Source organism: Saccostrea cucullata, unplaced genomic scaffold (assembly GCF_032062105.1).
Source record: "Saccostrea cucullata isolate Sc308-1 unplaced genomic scaffold, CSIRO_AGI_Scuc_v1 ctg707, whole genome shotgun sequence".
In the NCBI taxonomy this organism is placed as follows: Eukaryota; Metazoa; Mollusca; class Bivalvia; order Ostreida; family Ostreidae; genus Saccostrea; species Saccostrea cuccullata.
Genome location: NW_026921237.1, coordinates 145,902 through 153,084, shown reverse-complemented (window position 1 = coordinate 153,084; position 7,183 = coordinate 145,902).

The window sequence follows — 7,183 nt, the reverse complement described above, 5'->3', positions numbered from 1 at the left end:
TATTCCACCTATCACATCAGAGGTTTGAATGGAGCGTAGCGGAGCCAGCCGAGGATTGCCTATTGCTTGTGGAGCAAGAGAGTTCTCAAAGTGACTTACCTCTTTTTTCTGTGATCTCTTTTTTTTCTGTGATAAGGCCTGGTTTAATTATAAACCGGTGGATTTACCTAAAAATGTGATATTTATCTTTTCTGAATTTTTTTCAAACGAAAAATATTCCTTTTTGTGTCTTTTTTTTCAAAAATAAAATTCTGTTTAATACGATAACTATTTGTATTTTAGAAAATTAATAAAAAAGGTATTACTTTTATCTCAGTTGTCCTTTTATTGTACAAAGCACTCTAGTTTGAAAATCATTCAACTGAAAGTCAACGTGACATACAAATGGAAGTTTAACTCATCAACAATAATCCAGGTAACCAGACGTAACATACCGGTAAAATGGGAGATAAAATACAGGAATATAGAGAGATCAATTATTGGTATACAGGGAGATAAAAAAACGGTTATGGGGTAGATCAAAAACCGATGGTTCGAAAAACCGGTATGGGGCGGGGTCAAAAACAAGTATATAGGGAGATCAAAAATCGGTAACGGTGGGGGTGTCAAATCTGGTATATAAGGAGATAAAAAAACCAAAAAGATGGGGTACATCAATTTAGATGTGGGATATGACTAAAGCTGCATCGAAGCCCAAGCAGGGCCAGGGCAAAGCTTTGGTGGGGTACGGGGGGGGGGGGGAAACTGAGGTTTTCTAACAAATAAGATGGATTTCCCTTGATTTTAAGAAAATACAAAAAAAAAAAAAAATCAAAACGGGGGTAGGGTTTACGCCTGGTGCACCGGTGCTGGATCTGCGTTTGAAGAATCTTGGTGTATGTTTGAATGGAAGACCAAGATACATCTTCTTTTCTTGTATAAGTTTCGGTGAAATCTCTTTCTATATTTATTGATACTTTTAGTTCACCTCGACGAAGACGAGATAAGCTTATGCTGTACCCCCGGCGTCGGCGTCCCGGTTAAAATTTTAGGTGCAGATCCATTCCCAAGTATTCACTTACAGAAGATGGCACTCTTAAGCATGCCTGTCGCTATCTGTAAATTCCGCCCTCTGATGCTAGTCTGGCGGTTCCGATCGTGTTAAGATGGTCTCCAACCTTCACTGGATGTTTCGACCCTTAACCATGACATCCTCCAGTTGGTGGGTCCGCAGTGGTGGCCAATCCACTACTCGATGGATCCCGACTTACATCACAGATCATCTCGGCGGTGCCATATCTAGAAGGATGACTCTTCTACTGATTTTCCCAGTCTCCTTGCTGCTAACTTGCTAGCTCTTCCACATTGATTGCGCTGGGAAACCTCTACAGCCGAACTCTACTGGCAAAAGCCAGACACCCTATCCCCTATCCCTGCAGTCTACCATAAGGTCGGTATACTTAAGGCTCTTCCTCTCATGTGCCTCCCCACAATTTTCTTCCCATGGCGACAGTCAGCTCTATTGCGACCAACGTCTTCAAATGCTGGTACACTGCGTCTGGTCTTAGGTTGGTTTACACAATGTTAGAGAAAACTAACTTCCTGTCTATATCCACTCTGAGCTCCCAGTCATGGCCTCTATCCAACACTGATCATGTCCGCCTTGCCGCTCTTGTGCCAGCCCTTGCATCACCTTGTCTCACAAACTGTATTTGTCTCTGTTTCTTGTCTGCTGGTCGTTTCCTTCTTCTTTCCACCTCCAGCACATCAGCCAACACCCGCGGGACTTTGTCATATAGCCATCTTTATCTTCCCTGGTCAGCGCAATTTGGCATCCTGAAAGAATATGTCCCTCTCTTTCCACACAGCTTGCAGCTAGGGTCTTCGATTAGCCCCCACTTTTGCAAGTTTATAGGAGATGGAAGTTTTCATACACTGTCCTCATCAGGAACGACATTCTAGTGGTCTTTCCTCCATAGTTCTGCCCAGGTTAATTCCCGCTTCATTCAGACCCCCTGCTTTTTCAAGTTCTACTGATTTTGCTTTCCCTTGATATTCTTTAGTGCGCCGTACTTCAGCCTGAACTATGGTGTGCTTTTCTGATGCTGATGATTTTGCCCACTGCTGGAAGTGTGCCATTCCCATGCCCTGTCGCCCATTGCTTGTGTTTCCAATGATGTCTCGTAAGTATAGTATACTCTCTGCTTGATCCACTGATGTTTTTTGCTGACCACTTTCTTCCTGTCCTTGTCTGGATCCCTGCTTCTGTGACCCTGTTATCACGTGAGTCACGTATCGTCATTACCAAGCGGCATTTTGCTACCTTGAATTCTTCCAGTACTACAGAGGAAACTGGTATGCGTAATTGGGCTGAGTTTCTGTAGAGTCCTATATATGTAAATTATGGTGGAACTCCTAGCCATCTCCTCAGATAACCACTAAAATTCCTTTCCATGGCTTCGACTGTTGTAGTTGCAATTTCATATATGAGGAGCAATCAGGTAAGATCCCAATTTCTTACGCAGGTATGTTAAAGAAAGCATTCATATCATTTCTCTGGAAAATCAGACTTTTTCTAGAAAATTTAGTTTGATAATCTACCAAAGCCTCTGATAAAATATAAACTATGATTAACTACTGTGGAGTGTCTCAGGTAAAGACCTGCACCACCATCACGTGACTTCTACTAATAGCGATTTGTTCCCTAATTAAAAAAAAGCTAACAGAACAACAATACCCCAGGGTTTAACAACTTCTTTGAGTAAATAATATAGTTGAAAAATATCTCTTATGCCTAAATAGTGCTGCTAGAATCCCATTATCCGCTCAATAAAAATAATTATTCCACACTTTCGCACGAAACCTCACCTGATGTTTTGAATTTAACCTGAGATTTGTAGTGAAAGCCAATTTACCTCCGGATTCTAGCAGCACCTTCCAAGTATTTTAGATGGCAAGCTTTCGATCTGTACAAATCTTATCTTTTGAAATATCCAGCTTACCTTTGTTCAGTATTTTTTTTATTTCCTCTGTCATGCCAAAAATAATACCGAAGATTTTAATCTAAATGACAGATCCAGCTTAACAAATTAAAAACATTTCATTTTTGTTAATGTTTACATCTTTCTATTCATTTCCTGGAGTTAAATGACATCTCTAAATACCAATACCACGAAACCTTGTGTTCTAAAATTGACGTCTTCTCCCCTACTATGACGTCATAATGTATCACTGATTTAGTCAAGTTAGAATTTTCTGAATGCTTCCTTATCACCCCTGCGTAGATCCATGCCTTATATTTTGTATTCCGCTTTCATCAACCCTTTTCAACCAAGCAAGGAGCTTTTTCTTTGTGTCCTCGATGCTATCTTTGTCTGTGAGGGATTCATTAGACCACTTCATCAAACACTTAATCGGGTTTCCTACTATTGATGGAACCTCCTCTCCTTGAATTTGCATCTTGACTTGCCTGTTGATTTGCATTCCTTAACAAGAAACATCTGAATTTCTTTGGCATGAACTTCATGCATGCCCAGGAAATGCTATCTTCCAATGCTGATAGGACTCATCTCGCCTGTGTATGGTTTGTTGTTGTCAAAGTGAGATAATCCATTAAGCTTCTGATTGGTGGCTGATAAATCCCCGAGTCCATCCTTGGCCCTCCTGTTTCTCTTTCTGCAGTCCTGGTCACCATACCCATACCTATTACGAACAGGATAGGAGAGATTGTACATTTTGTGACTATCCCTTTTTCTACTCTTTGCCAGGATGTGGTGTAGTCATCGACAGTGACCCGGATTCGCATCCCTTTGAAGTAGCTCTTGACAATCTCCTGAACCTTCTCTGGTATATGGTACAGCCCCATTACCGACTTATTCAGCTTGTGGGGCACAGATCCATAAGCGTTGGGTAGGTCTAACCACATTACTGCAAATTTTTCCTTGTTGTGTTTGGCCTCTTTGGTGAGTTGACTTATGATACTTGTGTTTACGCATCCAGAACATCCAGGTACGCCTGCACTCTGAATAGATGGATCGATGTATCTGTTCTCTACCATGTACTCTGATATTCGCTTGGCTAGCACTGACATGAACATTTTCACCTCCACATTTGGAAACCGCTCTTTCCCAATGTTGTACACCATGTTGGTATGTACCTCTATCTTCCTCTCTACATTCCATTGCATTGTTGACTCAAGGATCATGCTAACATCTTCATCAAAGCCACTCCGCACGGCTTCATCATCTCCTCTCGGCCAAGATATCCTTGGCCTCTTTTCCTTGTCGTTTCTTTGTGTCTGCTGGCTCTGGCTATTTCGAAGACCGAGTTGCTCCATCAGGTCGTTGCTGCTGTTCCGGGATGATTCAGACACGGAGAGGTTCCTAGCTCTGTGGATTGTGTCCTGGCCAGGATCCTTCTGCGTCATACCAGTTAGTTCTGTGTGCTGTGTCTGGGTTGTCACACTACCACATCGACTCCTTGTTGGTGCATCTTCAGTCCTCGGATGTTCTTGCAGACTTTACCACATGTACATCTGGTGTCAGCCTTTCCTCCATCTAATATTAGTTGCACCATCCTTCTCTCAGTGGGGATGATCATTTTGTTCCGTCGTAGCTAATTTCGATGTCCACTCACAGGGACTGTACAAACGGAAGCAGTCCCCTGGTATCTGTATCCAGACTATTCCTGGCAGTCACTTGTCTCTCCTTTGTCACCGGTATTCCCCAGTCTCCATTCTGTCTTTCCTGGCAGTCACTGGTTTTCCAGATTAATAGTATTCATTTACAGAAGATGGTTTTCTGTTAACTGTCTATACTTGGCACTTTAAAGCATGCCCGTCGCTACCTGTAACTTCTGCCCCCTAAGCCTAGTGCTCGTCTGGCGGTTCCGATCGTCGTCAGATGGTCTCCAACCTTCACTGTATGTTTCGACCCTTAACCATGACATACTCCAGTTGGTGGGTCTGCAGAGCTGGCTTATCCACTACTCGATGGAACCCGACTTCCGGCACAGATCATCTCGGTGGTGCCATATCCAGCAAGATAACTTTTCTGCTGCTTCTCCCAGTCTCCTTGTTGCTGTCTTGCAAGCTCTTCCTGATACAACTGATCGTGTAAGCAGCTTCCACACTGATTGTGCAGGAAAACCTCTTTTGGAAACAGCCAGACACTCCAGCCTCTATCCCTGTAGTCTGCCATGAGGTCTGCATACTTAAGGCTCTTCCTCTCATGTGCCTCCCGAAAATTTTCTTCCCATTCCACAGTCAGCTCTATTGCGACCAACGTCTTCGACTGCTGGGACACTAAAACTGCGTCTGGTCTTAGGTTGGTTTCCACGATGTTAGGGAAAACTAACTTCCGGTCTAGATCGATTCTCTCTGAGCTCTCAGTCATGGCCTCTATCCAACAGTGCTGTCCGCTTTGCCGCTCTTGTGCCAGCCCTTGCATCACCCTGTCTCACAAACTGTATCTGTCTCTGTTTCTTGTCTGCTGGTCGTTTCCTTCTTCTTTCTACCTCCAGCACATCAGCCAACTCCCGCAGGACATGTCATGTACCCATCTATATCTTCCCTGGGTCAACGCATCCTGATAGAATATGCGCCATTGTCCCTCTCTTTCCACACAGCTTGCAGCTATAGGGTCTTTGCTTAGCCCCGCCTTTTGCAAGTTTACAGAAGATTGGAGTGTGCCATGCACTGATTTCAGCTGAACGAGATTCTAAACTGATTCTTTTCTCCACAGTTCTGCCCAGGTTAATTCCCGCTCCGGTAAGTCCCACTTGATCCAGGCCCCCTGTTTTTCAAGTTCTGTTGATTTTCTTTCCGTTGATCTTCTTCAGCATGCCGTACATCAGCCTGAACCATGGTGCGCTTCTCCGTTGCTTTTGACCACTGCTGGAAGTGTGACATTCCCACGTCCTGTCGCCCAGTGCTTGTGTTTCCAATAATGTCTCGTAAGTATAGCATACTCTCTGCTTGATTCACTGATGTTTTTGCTAACCACTTACTTCCTGTCCTTGTCTTGATCCCTGCTTCTGCGATCCTATTATCTGCTGAGTCAGTAATGTCATTTCCAAACGGCATTTAGCTAAGTATAAGCCCCATCTAGACCAAACGTGCATGAATGATGCATCTAGGGATGAACACTACCAGATTGCTTCAGATGCTCGATCTGATCTACATTTTCCTGATGAGTGACCAGGTTAAAGTTTTTTGAGCAGGTCCATTCCCAAGTAACTATATAAGACCTACCTAGACCAAATTTGCATTGATAATGCATGTTGGGATGGGTTCTACCAGACTTGCTTCGGATGCTGGATCTGATCTACATTTTCCAGATGAGTGACCTGCTTAAAGTTTTTGTAGCAGGTCCATTCCCAAGTGACTATTTATAAGGCCTACCTAGACCAAACTTGCATGGATGATTCAACTAGGAATGGACAGTTACAGACTTGCTTCGGAATGGAATACTCGGAAGTCTCTGGTTTTATCCTATATCGATATCTTCAACTGAAAATTGACGTATCCCATCCACTGTCTTATTTTGTATCGAGGTAATTTTCGAAGAACAAATAAAGAGGTCGACCAGGGACCTCTGAACCGATTTAATTGACTGAAAAAAGTTTCCCAAAGCAAAGGATGTCATTTTAAAAGTAGGTCAATTAATATATTAACACAAAATACGAGCTTGAACCGGGAGTGCCTGAAATTGAGTTAGGTACCTTATGGCAAAATTTTATATATATATGTATGAAAATTGTGCAAATTCTTCATGAGCCTGGATAGTGGATACATGTGATATTTATTTCTAAAATATGTTCAAATTTGAAAATGCATAGTACTGTATGTGTTTTTATTCGCATTTCCTGAAAATTTATTTGAGATTTTCTAATTTTCCGTAAATTATGAATAGCTTTACAGATGAGGTTTGAGGAATAATCGAGGGTAAAAACACGTTATTCAGAGACATTTTTGTGAGCATAATCAATGCCTGATTTCCAGAACCTGAGGATCGGAGACGGGAGTGCCTTTAGGTCTCTATTAATTTACAATCTTTTGTCTTCCAATATTCCATCTTCGCTAGCCAAGGGTTTCTGATACGCTACTCTCCTCATCAAGGAGAGAAGCGTATCAGAAACCCTTGGCTAGCGAAGATGCCAATATTCCGGAATTTTATTCATTGTCTATGATATTTTAAATTTTATA